At 38.5% G+C, this 17,807-nt stretch overlaps 1 protein-coding gene across 1 annotated transcript in view; it reads left to right on the forward strand.

Annotated features, from left to right (window-relative positions):
- LOC125399866 (uncharacterized) overlaps positions 1-17,807 on the forward strand; it is an 80,316-nt gene that overhangs the window by 31,708 nt on the left and 30,801 nt on the right. The gene's annotated exons all lie outside the window — the stretch shown is intronic.

Below are 17,807 nucleotides of genomic sequence, written 5' to 3' on the forward strand. Positions count from 1 at the left end.
ATTATTCATGCTTTCTCCCAGGAAGGTTAGACGCTTGGGTGTTTGTGTTATAGGACTACAAGAAGTTCTCAAAAATCTGACCTTCATCCTGATAATGAACTTGTCCTAACTGCTTGTCAATGTCCTTAGCTCTGCATATATGTTAAAGACATTATTTTTATCATCTTAACATCAGATAATAGGGAAGAAATCAAGAAAGAGAAAAACCTTCTTCATGTAAATAATATGGTAAAGACTTTAGAAATCACAGTGGTCTTTATTGACTAGAAATTCTTGTTTCATATCTTTTTCATCGTGAACAAGGTTAATCATTCACTATCTTCACTCAAGTATCATGGTGGACATTTGTCCATTGCGGTTTCTGGTTAGTTAGAGACATTAGAGTGTTCTACACATTTAGCAAATCCTTTCAATGAAGTTTATTTTGTGCTCGTATTTTTTCTGTGACATTTGTAAATCTTCTGTGTGATTTCATTCAGTGATAGGTATTTTTTGCTGAAATATAGAAAATGAGATGTCCATTATCTGAGTGAAACATTTATGTTAATATTAGGCAGTGTATATTCATACTTTTTAAGTAATGGTGTCTTTGAAAGAGTGGTGAAATTTTTTTCCTGGATTTCTTTCTTCTATTTTCACAAATTCTTTTGAGATGTCATTTGCTATCCAGTCTAGCTTGTATGTCACTAATTAGTTATGAATACACCTGAACTCATAATCATCATGGGTCATTCTCTTGAATATAAGTACAAGGGTAGATGTTAGACCCCAACATTTGCTGTTTTGTCTACATATTTTATCAAAATTAATGTTAAAATGCATAATAAGATAAAATAGGATAAACATTACCATATATGTGTACCCACAGCATCATTTTCATCAAACTGGTAGAGATGTAAAAGGTGAGTTAAAAAGTAATGAACTGAATATTTCACAGTATAGCTTGATGTCCTGTGGATATCATTATTTGAAGTTCTATGAATCTTTCTATATTGATTAGTTATCCATTTGTCACTTCATCATGAAGTGCTTTCTTCTAAGGGAATTATCCAGAGATGCCAGATAATGTAGCATCAATGAGATTTATTTGAAAAAAGTTTCTGTTATATGTATGTGTGATAAGATTATGGAATTTCACAAATATGTGAAGACCATAAGACAACTTTTTGGGGTAGACTCTTGGCTCTCTTCATCAAGATTAGGTTAACAGACTTGCACACCACACACATTTCCCACTAAGTCAGCACCCTGATTAATTGAAACATTCTACCAGGAAAAATGTTGCCTTTTTCAGATTGTAAACATGTTTTTATTGATGGATAGAGGAAAAACAACAACTTAAATCATAAAACCTATTTTCAATTGAAAATGATACACTGATATCTCCTTTCTTTTTCCCCTTTTTTGTAGAATGTGTTATCCTTAGGACTAAACACTTGTTCATAACATTTTCTCAGAACCCAATGAATACCATAATATTTCCCAGTACATAAAGCTTGTTGCTGCTGTCTGATGACCTGAGGTTGTCATTGTATATACTGAGTGCAGAAATGAAGGTAAAAGTGGAGGCCATAAGAGGGTATCTGATCCCCTTTAACTGGAGTTAAAGAGAATTGTGAGCTGCTTTTTAAGTTCTTGGAGTTTTGTAAGACCCTGTGGATAAGCAACCAATGATGTCAACTGCTGAGCCATCTATTCAGCCTAGTAGTAAGGTGTGAATGTGGGAACCTGAGTCCATCTTTGCCTCACTTCAAATGACCCAAAAGAAACACAAGATGGACAGCCCAGAAACTAACTTAGAAATATGCACAAAGATGTCTTTGAGCCCAAATCTTTATAAAACAATGGAAGAGTACAAAAAATTCTTCAGGAAAAAAAAACTAAAAATACAAGTGTTTAAAATGCGACAGACCCTTGATGAAATCACAAAACTGAGTTTAGTCCAAACTTGGTAAATAGTCAGCAAAGACAAAGGGCAGGTGGAACCCTGCTGGAGTTTATGCCTCTTATAAGGAGAGAAAGGGAACTTGGCAGGCATGAAGGATGACTTTTCTGAATGTAATCATAGTCTGCTTCCCTAGTGACTGTAAAACTTTCAATTAGGAGACTTGAATGTTGGTGGCTTAAAATGACATGCAGTTTTTCAAAAAAAAAAATCTGATACTTAAAAAGAAGTCACTGTAAGGCTTGGGCAATCGGGCATTTATGGAGACAGGGCTGTGGAGTATTGAATTGTTAGGGAGGAATCTTTGCCCATTGAAACCCAATCGAATAGGCAGAGGCAATGTTTGGGGTGTACCTGAGGACAGGCTCACTCCTACTGTGCTCTCTGTATCCAGTCAACTGTGGTGAGAGGCATTTAGGTTATATAAAGGTTCTGGATATTATGAATAGTGCTGCTTTGAACATAGTTGAGCATTTACTCTTGTGGTATGATTGAGAATACATTGGATATGCTGGATCTTGAGAGTAAATTGATTCCCAATTCTGATAAAGGACCATATTGATTTCAAAATGACTGCACAAGTTTGCACTTCCACCAGCAATGGAGGAGTGTACCACTTACTCCACATCTTCTCTAACAAAAGCTGTCCTCAGTGTTTTTGTTCTTATTTATTATGACAGATATAAAGATTGTATCTTAGACTTATTTGATTTGCATTCCCTAATGACTAAGGATGTTGAGCAATTTCTCAAAGTCTTTTTGTCAATTGAGATTCTTCACTTAGAATTGGGAATTCTTCATTCAGATCTTTTCCTACTTATAATTAGATTATTAGGTATTTTATGGCTAGATTTTTGAGTTATATATTTAACTTTTAGTATTTAAATTTTTATAAGTTTAATTTTTATAATCAAATATATATATTTAATTTTAAGTGTGTATGAATCTCTGCTTGCCCCAAACCTCACTTGGTAGACTAGACTGTCCAAGGACATAAGAGAGGTCTTCGCACACTGTCTCCAGAGTGGATGCATAATACATGTGCACAGCACAACTGAATAATATGTTCTTTTCATTGGCTTAATAAAGATGAGTGACTGAGCCTGGTTAGTTAAGGGAGCCAGGACACAGACTCTGGTCCTATTCCTAGTCACAGGATGACTCCCATCAAATACAATCCTTCCTTAAAGTCTACTGTCTTCCAACTATTAAAAACAGTGATTCTTTATTATTGAGTCTCTTATAACTCATCAAGTGACTAGGGCATAGTTCTGAATTTCTTCTAAAGATAGTTAAACCCAGGCTCACAAAAATAAGTGCTTTTATAATGTAGATAACTGTAATGCTCTTTTTACTCATCCCAACTTTCTTATGCCTAATTAAATGAAGCTGGAGCAACCCAAGTCAACCATGGTGGCACCGGCATGTAATCATGGTACTAAGAAAGTGGAGGCAGGAACTTCAGGATTTTTAAGTTATCTGAGACTAGAATAGTGAATAGAATGTGGAGGGAGGCCCAGAGTTCCAAGAAAGACTGTGATTGGCTCAGATCAGTGTTTAGACTGTTAGCTGCAGGGCCAGAAATTCAGAGCCATTAATTACACCTGCAAGTGTCTGATGAGGTATTTGCATTAAGGGTTTTCTAATTTTGATGTTTCCTACCCAAGGAAACCTAGGACACTGTGGGGTCAGATCATTTTGTTCTTTAACAACTGGAGTTTTCATTTAAGTGGGAGAATTTGACTCAGGCAGGGATGAACTAGCTAATTGAGTATCCAATGGCACATGTTCAGCTCTGGAACTAAATATACACAACCAACAGAAATAGCCTCAGCAGGTTTTATACATGTATTTGTACACACTTAGTCACACATGCTTAGCAAGGAGGAAATTGGAAGGAAATAATTTATGAACAGATGAAGAGAAAACAAAGAAGAATGAAAATGATATAATATATTTTAAGTAAAATGAATGAAAATAAATTTTAAATAAAAAACAGCTGTAGAGACAGCTTATCAGCTAAGAGCACTGTCTGTTGTGAAAAAGGAAAAGGATCCATTGCAAGAAATCATGGTAGCTAACCATCTCCTGTAACTCCAGTCCCAAGGGATCTGATGCCCTCTTCTGGCCTCTTAGGTACTGTGCACAGAAAATGGCAGGCAAACACCCACATACCAAAAACATGATAAAGCCTGAGACAGACAGAGGGCAGGTCTGGTTAAACTGAACTCCTTCTGGTTCTGCAAGGAAGCAATTGTGACTTTAAAATCTAGCTAGCAACTCAGAGGAAAAGGCAGGTTTATTCTAACATTTGAAGAGCTCAACAAGCCTGTTGATTTAATAACAGCATTCACAATGGGGGTTGGAGACTTTTTGTTTCCCCTGTTTTTGTGTTATTTTCTTTTCATATGTGTGAGAATTCTGGGAATGGTACATTTTTGGTAATGTCTTACCAAATGGTAATGTCTTAGTGCTTCTCTTCAGTGAATATCATAATGTATGATCTAAAAGATTTGCTCTGTAAATTTTCATCTTCCTAAATGGCTAGACTTGCAGGCTCCTGTCACTATTTATATTGTTCAATGCATAACTTGGGACATGAACTAAAAGGAGAAAAAGGATGACGGCATATGTGGAATGTGAAGTCTCTTCCAGGCTGGCTTATCTTCTAGCATTAGCCAAAGCTGAATGCATGCTGCTATTTACCAGATTTTTGTTTGTCTGTCTTTGAAGTGTTTAATATGCTTTATCCATGGGGATGCATAATAATTTTAGAACAGGTGTCTGTGCAGCCTTTTAGAAAAGTATTTCTGAGACATGCTCTCTTAAGATGACTCAGGTAGCCTTAGTCCCAAACTTTTGGTCTTCTGGACAATGACCTTCCTGTTCTTTTCAATAATCCAAATAAATTCCTTCATCAATTGACTGTACCACCACTGAATTTAAAATTCCCCATTTGAGTCGTATAGTCAACTGTCCATTGAAGTAACAGGAAAAGGAATGGCATATGGAGTCTTTTTTCTCTTTCAGAGCAGAATAGGAGGAACAGTTTATTGAGTTCACTGGGGCGGGGGGTGGGGGGGAGGCAGTCAGTTTCTGGAGTCACCATTATGAAAAAAAAATTACTGATTATGGGAATGGCAGTAAACAGTGTCTTTGGGGGCACTAGTCCCTCAGATCCCGTTTTAGGATTCAGCTAAAGTTGTTTAGGATTACAACTGGTGAAGGAAATCTTGAAGGGTAAAAAATGGATCCACTAACTCGCAATTTTTCCTGAGCGTGTATGTCTCCTTATTGTTCTCTCATGCTGCAAGTATTTTCAATCGCAGCCCTAGCAGAGTCCAGGACTGGAATTTGTTCAGGGCCATAAAACACAGATAAAGATTTTTTACTCACAAAGCAGTAACTCCTAGCTTACTTTAATTAAAGGAGAGGTTAAACCAGATTAAACCATCAGTGAAATCTGGGTGGGGGGAGCTTTGTGCTACACTATATTCTTAAGTGATTAGATAAGAAGTTAATGGGTTTATAATCAGTAAAAATTAGGAGTAAGGCAAGTCTGCCTTTTTACTGAGCTGGCTTCCTCTCCCCTCTCCCCCACCCCACCCCCAGTAGGGATAGGGTATTGGGTAACAAGGAAAACTATGTAAACAACCAGGGGAAACATCTGTCCCTTGGTCCAGCTTCTAGGGGTTGTTTACATGTTTTGCTCTAAGCAGTTGAAACAAGGAGAGGGTGTTGGAACCACAAACACTGCACAGTGAATGAATGTACTGCTGCCAGGTCAATAGATCTTAAGTAGAGTTCAGACCCCTGCCTGCTCTGAACAGATTTCTGTACTGTAACTTGCTAAAAGCTAAATGATCAAACTTGTACTTTAAACCCTAAAACTGCCTTGTAGGCAGCCCAGGTACCTTCCCCTGGTGCTCCTCATTTAAGCAACAAAGCAAGTTTCACTAACAGGCCCAAGCATTAGGCTCTGTAGAGAGACCATTTTAGCTGCTTTAAAAACCCAAATGATGATTTCTCAACATTGCATAAATGATTCCTACAGCTTTTCTTTCTGTCACTTGTCTAAAACTTCTCCTTCTTTCTGGGTGAGGCTATCCTTCTCCAGTTATGTTTACAAAAAAAAAAAAAAAATGGCCAGGCACAGAAGAGTTCCTGCTAGCCCATCCAAGACCAAGTCCCCGAGAAAATGCTCTCTCCGACGACTTGTAAAAACTCTACAGAATTTTTTTACTTCAATTGGAGACATTCAAGATAATGAAATAAGTCTTACTTTATATTGCATATTAACTCTCTGCATCAGTCTAATTGTCTGCTCTCTCCTGCATAGCTGTTTCTGCCCCTCCCCCCTGCTCTTTCACTGTCTATCCCAGCTGCCCAGGTATCAGCAAGCTGCCACTCTCCTACACTCTCAGGCCATCCTAGCCATCCAAGAAAAAAATAAAACATGCTGCTGTTCGCTCTTTAAATTTAAAATCTACAGTCTTTAAACATTTTTTTCATTCTAACACTAGGGACCTATTTCTTCAACTGTATAGTTGTCTTCTTATTAAGTGCTATTTACCTTACAGGTATAGATAAAATATAGCTGCAAAATAGCCGTCTCTTTGCTTCTTCCACAATATGGATTTCAGTACAGACCACAAATAATAATAACCTGATAGATCTAACATTTTTCCCTCTTAAAAATGATTTTTATGAGCTTCGAGAGTTCGATTTAGCTCCAGCAACATTGTCATAAGTAAAAATAAACTCAGCTAAATATTACTTGTTTATAATTGGTTTTTCCACCTGCCTAATTCTTTTGTGGGGGAGAGAAACTTTCCCTTTCTCCCTGGCCTGATTTACCTATTACTAATCTGCCAAAGCTGTGCACTTAAAATTTCAACTGTGCACCTAAGAGATAAAGTTTCTTCTTTAAGATTCCTTAACTTCATATTCTTCCATTAAGATGTATTTATTGCACCAGATTTATAATTATTTAAGGAGTTAGAGATTGGTTGGCAGCTTCCTTCTCACAGCTGTGCACTTTGCCCTCCAGCTTGCTCTGCAGCTCTCACCCAAGAAATCCCTATTGCGTTCTCCTGACAGAGACTGCTCCAAGGCTGCCTGCAGGACTCACAGAGTCTGAGGCAGCCTGCTCTTCCCTGGTCTCCATGGGTTTCCACTATGTTCCAGCCTTCAAGACAAGACCTACAACTTCTCCCCTTATCAGCAGTAAGCATCCATGAGGGAACTTCATATCCTGTGTCACCTTTTTACTGGGTTAAACCCTATACCCCAGAGACTAGACTGCCTTTAAAAATATTCTATAACTAATTGTCTATATTCTGCCCATGAGCCTGTAATGTATATGTTACCAGACACTTTCCTTATGTATTTCTGACAACTGTTACACTATGAAAATCTTGCTACATATGTTTTGAGAGAGTTGGTAATGCCCTGTCATTGATAAAATACATTATTATTGCGTTAATCAAAACTTTTACTTCTCAGGAATATTTCTACTTCAACCATGGTCCCACAGATGCATACCAGGTAAACTCTACCTAACAATTCTACACCAGAGTACAGTCTAATAATCAATGACTAATAGAAAAAAAAAACTAATGTTCTATACTAACAATCCTTTCTTAAATAACTCAATTCTACAACTTTTAACTACATCTTGTCATAATAACTATAAGTTTTTATTTTAGTGCTGTATTTTACCATAGATGAGAGATATTCTAAAATCCTATAAAACTCATCTGCAAGATGGCCAAACTTGTTCTCAGGTTGCCATCAATAGACTATTTGGTATTAATTTTAAAATTATTATTCATTGCCCAGAGAAATATGCACATGCTGTTTTTATTAAACAAAAGAAGGGGAGATGTTGGAGCCACAAGTATTATACAAGGAATGCACACGTGACAGACCTAAAGACTGTTTCACGGGAATATACTGTCCATATGGAGAACCTGATTGCAAAGCTTTGGGAACACTTGTGTTTTGGATAGTCACTGTCACCTCTGTAGAAATCTTGTGAAATCATGGCATTCCTCCCCTTCAAAAGGTTATTCACACCAAAGTACCCAAGCAGTATATGGGTACCAAATTACCTTCTCTCATTCACACGTCACGGGTCCTTTGAGCAATAACATTCACTCTGTGTTTAGTAGTCAAGTCTACATTAAATTATTATCCCAAAATTTCCTTTGCTAATAGACCATGTAGAGATTCCAAAAAGATAGTAAATTTGCATGTCCACCTTTGCTGGCAAACAGGTCTGGGTGTCATCAAAGCTGATGATCACAATAGAGATTGGGGTGAAGCGAGTGGATGAATCAAGGGCTTATGGATGTCTACTGGTCCTATCTTATGCTTTGAAATATCAGGTGTTTTCCCTTGGTTAGTGGCCCGTCTTGTGTGGTGTCACTTTCTGCTGCTTTGTCAGGTCCTTCCAATCTGTATTTTTATGATTCAATAGTGCATGTAGAGATGACTGTTAATGTCTGTGTGGGTTATATAGGCTGGAAACCTTATGGGAGGTGGAAACAGCAAGCAAAGAACTATGAACAGCATGGGTAGTAGAGAGGCATAGAAAGAATAAACAGGACATGGTAAAGGATGTCTGTGAGTTAATTTATTTATTTTTTGTGCTCCGATACTATTAGTCAGATTTCCCACTGCTATATCAAATCTTTCTGAATGCTGAATGATTTAGTGGGGTTTATCCCCCAAATAAACCTTGATTGGAGGTACCTAAGCTCTAAGTGATCATATCTGGTTCTTGATGCCTCTCTGCCACTCTGGTCATTGGTAGTGTAAGTCTGGAGGCCCTAGAAAAAGATGGATTGTTTTTGCTGGGCTGTGGGCAGATATTTAATGATTTTTCCTGCTATCTAGGAGGATAAAACATAAGTAGTAAATATCATGAACTAAAGACATCTATAAATTGAGGTAAAGTTGAGTATGAAGATTTAGGGATCTTTCATTGCAAGGTTACTTTAGGCCAATCTATTCTCTTATCTGTAAATGAGGTAAAACCAGAGTATACTTATTTTCTATCTATTTGAGTGACTATCAATCAACAGTCTTATGAATGTAGTTTTGTAGTATTTCTATGCCCTTGAATATCTATGAATGGCTTTCATGAAGTACTTTTGCCTGGACACTTAATGCTGGCCAAATGACTGCCAATAAAGATAATCACAGGAAGTCAGAGTTCTATCTTTACATTGAAAAAAAGAATGGAGATTTGGTAGGGTTTTTTTTTTACTGTTTTTGCACGTAATTAGGGGAAATTGTGTCCCAAAAGTGATCAAATAGTGCTAAACTGTGGGAGATATATTCCAAATAGGTAACAGATGTGAGTAAGCTATGGGAGAATTCTGTAACCAGGACACATCCAGTTCATTTGAAAGGCAATTATGCCAATATGCCTTATGTCTTGATTTAATCCTTCACAAAGGAATTATGGATTCTTGTGGGTCAGTCTCATGAAATGATGACTGTATAATTATTGCATAATTCTGTGGCTCATAGTAGGGGAATGATTCTGTAATTTCCCAGCATGTATTAATTCATGTCATGTGAATGAAGACATACCAGATTACTGAGTATACAATTCGGGGTTTTTTCTTGAGCAAATGAATATTTAAGAAAGGTTACTTCTTTTTCTTTGCAAATAGGTACTGTGGAATACTCCTATACACTATGACAATGTCTTGCTGTCATTGTTAGCAAAAAGGTATAAAAAAGAAAAGCAACCTGAAGAGTTTGGAAAGATCACAGGCAGAGTCAGAAAAGTCACAAATCAATTGCAGATATATCAGGAGATGAATGTAGTGGTGTTTGTTTATAGAAAGAACAAGTAGGGCATCTCTTTATAATCTGCCAAGCTTGTTCACTTGTAATAGGAAACATTTTCCTTAAACCTTTGCTATTGACATGATGTTTTTTGTAAAATTCTGAAGCCTGCAGATGACTTCCAATCAATAACTAATCAATTTCTGTATTACCTCATGCTGGAGGACCTGACATGTACTAAGGAGGGGGCTCCTTGTTGGATTTTAGCCACTTTGCCCTGAAATAATCACACAGAAAGTATTTTTATTAAATCAGTGCTTGGCCCATTATCTCTAGCTTATTGTCTAACTCTTACATATTAATTTAACCCATTTTTATGAATTTGTGTATTGCCACTTGAAAGTGGCTTACCAGCTAAAGTTCCCAGCATTTGTGTATGGCAGCTCCATTGCTTCTCTTTAATTCTGTCCTTCTTTCTCCCAGCATACAGCCCAGCTTTCCCCACCTAGTTCTGTTCTTCCCTGCCATAGGTTCAAAGAAGTTCTTCATTCATTACCCAATAAAAGCAACACACAGACAGAAGGACCTAGTACACCATTTTTGCTTTTCTGTTTAATCAAAAAGGAAGGCTTTAACATTGTAAAATTGTATATAACAAAACCGTTATCAAGCAATAACTACAGTTACAATATTTATATCTACTTTATTTTTTGTCATAAGTAAGGAAAATTATAACTATAAATTTTTTAATTCTATCAAAGACTCCAGAAGGATATAATATTACCTAAGTAAACAGGAAGCGCATTGTAAGCAACTTCCAAAATTCTAGAATTTACAGAGACATCTCACTGCCTGTACAGTCACCCAAAGTTTTTTTGTACCATGGGGGCCATCCATCTTCACCCTACAGGCCCGCAATATCCAGCAGACCTTTTTACAAAGTGGGAAATTTCAAAGACATTTCCACTTATACTGGCAGCTTGTCCGTCACATTTGTGTGTGTGTGTGTGTGCATGTGTGTATTCTGCGGAATGTCTGGCAGACTCTTTTATAAAGCAGAAACCCTGAAGGATCGTCTCACCCTTTGGCAAGTTTAGCAGTCATTTGTCTGTGGGTCCTACATGTCCAGCTTATCAAGCAGTTCAGGCAAGAGCAGTTTCTTGCCAAATGGTCAACTAATCCCATATGGAGACTCTTTAATGCCCATCATCCTCTTGAAGTACCTTGGTATTGCTAGGAACAGAAATGTTTTACTGTTATGAAAAGTCTTAAGTTCTTAAACATTTCAAGTGTCATATTCTGAATATTTCTGAAAGATTTGAAGAATATTTATCTAACTGAATTATATCTCTAAACATCCAGAAAATCTAACATGACTACAAGCTTGACTATTATAGGTGATTATCTATTACTCTATATTTTAATAATACATTACATTTTTTTAAAGTAAATTTTATTAAATTATAAAAGTTTCCATTTCCGCCCCTCTTCCCAACACCCTCCCACTTCCCCCACTCCCTCTCCTCCTCCCTCTTCGTCCCTTAGGGCAGTCAGGGTTTCCTGCCCTGTGGGAAGTTCAAGTTCCTCCCCCCTCCCTCCAGGTCCAGGAAGGTGAGTATCCAAACAGACTGGATCCCCAAAATCCAGTATATGCAGAGGAAACAAGTCCCAGTATCATAGTCAATGGCTTTTCAGAAAGACTTCGGGCCAGCCACATTCAGAGAATCCAGCCAAATTCCGAGAATCTGGTTAGATCACGTCCTCGTTCAGTCCCAGTCCAACTGGCCTTGGTAAACTCTCATTAGATCCGTCCCCTTGTATCAGTGGGTGATAGCATCCCTCGCAGTCCTGATTTCCTTTTTCATGTTCTTCCTCCTTCTGCTCCTCATTTGGACCTTGGGGGGCTCAGTCCAGTGCTCCAATGTGGGTCTCCATCTGTATCGCTGTCCTTCGCCAGATGAAGGATCTATGGTGATAAGCAAAATATTCATCAGTATGGTTATGGGCCAAGGCCAGTTCAGGCACCCTCTCCTCTGTCCAGAGAACAATCTGGAGGATCTCACCTTGGACCTGGGATCCCATATATAATCAAGTCTCCTGTAAACCCTAAAATGACTCCCTTATTTGAAATATATTCTTCCCATATTCATCCTTCCTCCCTCCCCCCCATCCCAGGCCACCAAGCTTTCCCCATTCCTCCCCTACTCCCTTCTCTCTAACCCTCTCCCCTTCCAACAACCCTCCCAACCCCCCCATGCACCCGAGGTTACCTGGGACTCTTGTCTATTTCCTACCTCCTGGCGGATAGCTAAATAATCTTCATCAGGTTCATCTTCTTATTTAGCTTCTCTAGGATCACGAATAATAGGCTCAAAGACCTTTAATTATGGTTAGAATCCTCTTATGAGTGAATACATACCGTGTTCCTCTTTTTGGGTCTGGTTTACCTCACTCAGTAAAGCGTTTTCTATTTCCATCCATTTGCTTGCAAAATTCAAGATGTCATTGTTTTTTACCACGGAGTAAAACTCTAATGTGTATATGTTCCACACCTTTTTTAACCATTCTTCTATTGAGGGACACCTAGGCTGTTTCCAGGTTCTGGCTATTACAAATAGTGCTGCTATGAACATAGTAGAACAAATGCTTTTGTAGTATGTTAGGGAATCTCTAGGGTATATTCCCAAGAGTGGAATTGCTGGGTCCTAAGGGAGGTTGACTCCCAGTTTCCTGAGAATCCGCCACACTGATTTCCACAGTGGCTGCACAAGTTTGCATTCCCACCAACAATGGATGAGTGTTCCCCTCTCCCCACATCCTCTCCAGCATAGGCTATCTTTGGTGTTTTTGACTTTAGCTATTCTGACAGGTGTAAGATGGTATCTCAAAGTGGTTTTGATTTGCATTTCCCTGATCGCTAAGGAGGTTGAGCATGACCTTAAGTGTCTTCTGGCCATTCGAAGTTCATCTGTTGTGAATTCTCTGTTCAGTTCAGTACCCCATTTTTTAATTGGGTTAATTAGAGTTTTAGTGTCTAGTTTCTTGAGTTCTTTGTATATTTTGGAGATCAGACCTTTGTCTGATGAGGGGTTGGTGAAGATCTTCTCCCAGTCAGAAGGCAGCCTTTTTGTCTTACTGACAGTGTCCTTTGCTTTACAGAAGCTTCTCAGTTTCAGTAGATCCCATTTTTTCATTGTTTCTCTTATTGTCTGTGCTACTGGGGTCCTACTTAGGAAGAGGCCTCCTGTGCCTATATCTTGTAGACTACTTCCCACTTTCTCTTCTATCAGGTTCAAAGTGGATTGATTAATGTTGATGTCTTTAACCCATTTGGACTTGATTTTTGTGCATGGTGATAGATATGAATCTACTTTCATCCTTCTACAGGTTGACATCCAGTTATGCCAGCACCATTTGTTAAAGATGCTTTCCTTCTTCCATTGTATACCTTTAGCTCCCTTGTCGAAAATTAGGTGTTCATAAGTTTGTGGGTTAATATCTGGGTCTTCTATTTGATTCCATAGGTCGACTTCTCTGTTCTTATGCCAATACCAAGCTGTTTTCAATACTGTAGCTCTGTAATAGAGTTTGAAGTCAGGGATGGTAATGCCTCCAGAAGTTCTTTTATTGTATAAGATTGTTTTGGCTATCCTAGGTTTATTGTTTTGCCATATAAACTTGATTATTGTTCTCTCAAGGTCTGTGAAGAAGTTTGATGGGATTTTGATGGGGATTGCATTGAATCTATAGATTGCTTTTGGTAGAATTGCCATTTTTACTATGTTGATTCTCCCAATCCAAGAGCAGGGGAGGTCTTTCCATTTTCTGGTATTCTCCTCAATTTCTTTCTTCAAAGACTTAAAGTTCTTGTCAAATAGGTCTTTCACTTCCTTGGTTAGAGTAACCCCAAGATATTTTATGCTATTTGTGGCTATCATGAAAGGTGGTGTTTCTCTGATTTCCCTCTCTGCTTCTTTATCCTTTGTGTATAGGAGGGCCACTGATTTTTTGGAGTTGATCTTGTATCCTGCCACGTTCCTAAAGGTGTTTATCAGCTGTAGGAGTTCTTTGGTAGAGTTTTTGGGGTCACTTATGTATACTATCATATCGTCGCAAATAACGAAAGTTTAGCTTCATCCTTTCCAATACGAATCCCCTTGATCTCCTTATGTTGTCTTATTGCTATTGCTAGAACTTCAAGCACTATATTGAAGAGGTATGGAGAGAGTGGACAGCCTTGTCGCATTCCTGATTTTAGTTTAAAGGCTTTGAGTTTCTCTCCATTCAGTTTGATGTTAGCTGTCGGCTTGCTGTATATTGCTTTTATTATATTTAGGTATGATCCTTGTATCCCCAGTCTCTCCAACACCTTTATCATAAATGGGTGTTGAATTTTGTCAAATGCTTTTTCAGCATCTAGTGAGATGATCATATGGTTTTTTTCTTTCAGTTTATTTATATGATGGATTACATTGATAGATTTGTGTATGTTGAACCAGCCCTGCATCTCTGGGATGAAGCCGACTTGATCATAATGGATAATTTTTCTAATGTGTTCTTGGATTCGGTTTGCCAGTATTTTATTGAGAATTTTCGCGTCGATGTTAATGAGTGAGATTGGCCTGTAATTCTCTTTCCTGGTTGTGTCTTTGTGTGGTTTTGGTATTATGGTAACTGTAGCTTCATAAAAGGAGTTAGGCAATGACTCTTCTGTTTCTATTGTGAAATACATTTAGGAGTATAGGTATTAGCTCTTCCTGGAAGTTCTGGTAGAATTCTGCATTGAAACCATCTGGTCCTGGGCTTTTTTTTGGTAGGGAGATTTTTGATAACAACTTCTAATTCTTCGCGACTAACAGGTCTATTTAGATTGTTCACCTGTTCTTGGTTAAACTTTGGTATATGGTACTTATCTAAAAAAATGTCCATTTCTTTTACATTTTCCAACTTTGTGGCATATAAACTTTCATAGTAAGATCTAATGATTCTCTGAATTTCCTCTGTGTCTGTGGTTATGTCCCCCTTCTCATTTCTGATCTTATTAATTTGCATGTTCTCTCTCTGCCGTTTGATTAATTTGGATAGGGGTTGTCAATCTTGTTGATTTTCTCCAAGAACCAGCTTTTTGCTTCATTGATTCTTTGGATTGTTTTCTGTGTTTCTATTTTGTTGATTTCAGCCCTCAGTTTGATTATTTCCAGTCTTCTAGACCTCCTGGGTGAATCAGCTTCTTTTTTTTCTAGATCTTTCAAGTGTGCTGTTAAGTCTCCAATGTGTGCTTTCTCCGTTTTCCTTAATTGGGCACTTAGTGCTGTGAACTTTCCTCTTAGCACTGCTTTTATAGTGTCCAATAGGTTTGAGTATGTTGTGTCTTTGTTTTCATTAAATTCAAGGAAGACTTTAATTTCTTTCTTTATTTCTTCCTTGACCCAGGGGTGATTTAGTAGTTGACTGTTCAACTTCCATGAGTTTGTTGGCTTCATGGGGGAAGCATTGTTGTTGAATTCTAATTTTAGTCCATGGTGATCTGACAAGACACAGGTGGTTAATAATATTTTTTGTATCTGTGGAAGTTTGCTTTGTTACCGAGTATGTGGTCAATTTTCGAGAAGGTTCCATGAGCTGCAGAGAAAAAGGTATATTCTTTCCTATTTGGGTGGAGTGTTCTATAGATGTCTGTTAAGTCCATTTGATTCAATACCTCCAATAAATCTCTTAATTCTCTGTTTGGTTTCTGTGTGATTGACCTGTCCATTGGTGAGAGAGGAGTGTTGAAGTCTCCTACTATTAGTGTGTGTGGTTTGATGACTGCCTTGAGTTCTAGAAGAGTTTCTTTTACATATGTGGGTGCCTTTATATTAGGAGCATAGATATTCAGGATTGAGACTTCCTCCTGATGAATTGTTCCAGTTATGAGTATGAAATGTCCATCTCCATTTCTTCTGATTGATTTTAGTTTGAAGTCGATTTTGTTAGATATTAGAATGGCCACACCCGCTTGTTTCTTAGGTCCATTTGCTTGGAAAACCTTTTCCCAACCCTTTACTCTGAGTAGGTGTCTGTCTTTGTGGTTGAGGTGTGTTTCTTGTAAACAGCAGAATGTTGGATCCTGTTTTCGTATCCAATCTCTAAGTCTGTGCCTCTTTATAGGTGAATTGAGTCCATTGATATTAAGTGATATTAATGACCAGTGGTTGTTGACTCCGGTCATTTTTTTTTTTTAGGTAGTAGAGTGTATGTGTTTTCCTTCTTTGATTTGTGCTTGTGAATGGTCGCTAGATGTTCGAGTTATTGTAGGCCGTGTTGGGAATGTTGGATTCCTTCAGTAGTGATTTTCCTTCTAATATTCTCTGTAAGGCTGGATTAGTAGCTACGTATTGTTTAAATTTGTTTTTATCCTGGAATATTTTGTTTTTTCAGTTGATAGTGAACGATCGCTTGGCTGGGTATAGTAGTCTGGGTTTGCATCCATGGTCTCTTAGTTTCTGCAGTACCTCTATCCGGGATCTTCTGGCTTTCATGGTTTCCGTAGAGAAGTCTGGTATAAGCCTGATAGGTTTACATTTATAAGTTACTTGACCTTTTTCCTTTGCAGCTCTTAAAATTTTTTCTTTAATCTGTATGTTTTGTGTTTTGATTATTATATGACGAGGGGATTTTTTTTTTTGATCCAGTCTATTCGGTGTTCTGTATGCTTCTTGAACCTTCATAGGAATATCGTTCTTTAGGTTGGGAAAGTTTTCTTCTATAATTTTGTTGAATATATTTTCTAGGCCTTTGATCTGCAGTTCTTCTCCTTCTTCAATCCCTATTATTCTTAGATTTGGTTTTTTTATTGTGTCCCAGATTTCCTGAATGTTTTGTGAAGAGAATTTGTTGGATTTGCCATTTTCTTTGACCAGAGCATTTATTTTCTCTATGGTATTTTCAGAATCTGAGATTCTTTGTTCTATCTCTTGTATTCTATTGGTTATACTTGATTCTGTACTCTCCGTTCATTTACCTAGGTTTTCCATATCCAGCCGGTTCTCGTTTTGTGTTTTCTTCATTGCCTCCATTTCAGTTTTCAATTCTTGGACTGTTTCCTTTACTTGTTTGATTGTTTTTTCTTGGTTTCTCAGGGTCTCATTCACGGATTTACTTATTTCTTCAAACTTTTTGTTATATTTCTCATCTATTTCTATACTCATTTCTTCAAACTTTTTGTTATATTTCTCATCCAATTCTTTAAGGGAGTTATTCATATCCTGTTTAAGGGACTCTATTGCTTTCATAATGGCACTTTTTTCCACTTCTTCTGGGTTAAGGTGTTCAAGTCCTTCTATTGTAGGGTCCTTGGGATCTGGTGTTTTCATGTTGTTTTTCAGATTGTTGGATGAGGTCTTGCCTTGGCGTCTGCCCATCTCTTACTTCAAATGTTCTCTATTGGAACTTCTGTTACCGGGTCAGGTTCCCTTCTTGGGCAGGGACTTCACTGACAGAATGCCCACCTTTCCTCAGGCAGGCTATTGAAGCACAGGCACTCCCTCTTTCCGGGATGTGCTTACAATGCAGGCCCAGCTCGCAAGGCAGCTGAGCTGGGGAAATTTTATGGCCCGAGGGGGAAGGGAGAAATATAGGAATTCGTACCTGGATGGGAGCTGGGATGGCAGGCGGGAGGGGGTAGCCAGCACTGCAGGGCGACCTGGGTGTCTATGGGGTCGGGGAACGCCAAAGCTCCTCCTCACCGGGACCCTGCCCCAGCCTGAAGGAAACTCACCCCTCTGATGGCCATCTGCTAGAAGTCAGGGCCCCTGCTGGTCAGGAATGTGGCTGAGCTGGCACCTGGTCCACCTGTCCTCAGGGAGGCCTTTAAGACCCAGGAACTGCCTCCAGCCGGGATGCGCCTACTGCCCAGGCCCAGCTCGCAAGACAGCTGAGCTGGGGAAATTTTATGGCCCCAGGGGGAAGGGAGAAATATAGGAATTCGTACCTGGATGGGAGCTGGGATGGCAGGTGGGAGGGGGTAGCCAGCACTGCAGGGCGACCTGGACGTCTATGGGGTCGGGGAACGCCCAAG

The sequence above is a fragment of the Myodes glareolus genome, chromosome 2 (genome assembly GCF_982192425.1).
Source record: "Myodes glareolus chromosome 2, mMyoGla1.1, whole genome shotgun sequence".
NCBI lineage: Eukaryota > Metazoa > Chordata > Mammalia > Rodentia > Cricetidae > Myodes > Myodes glareolus.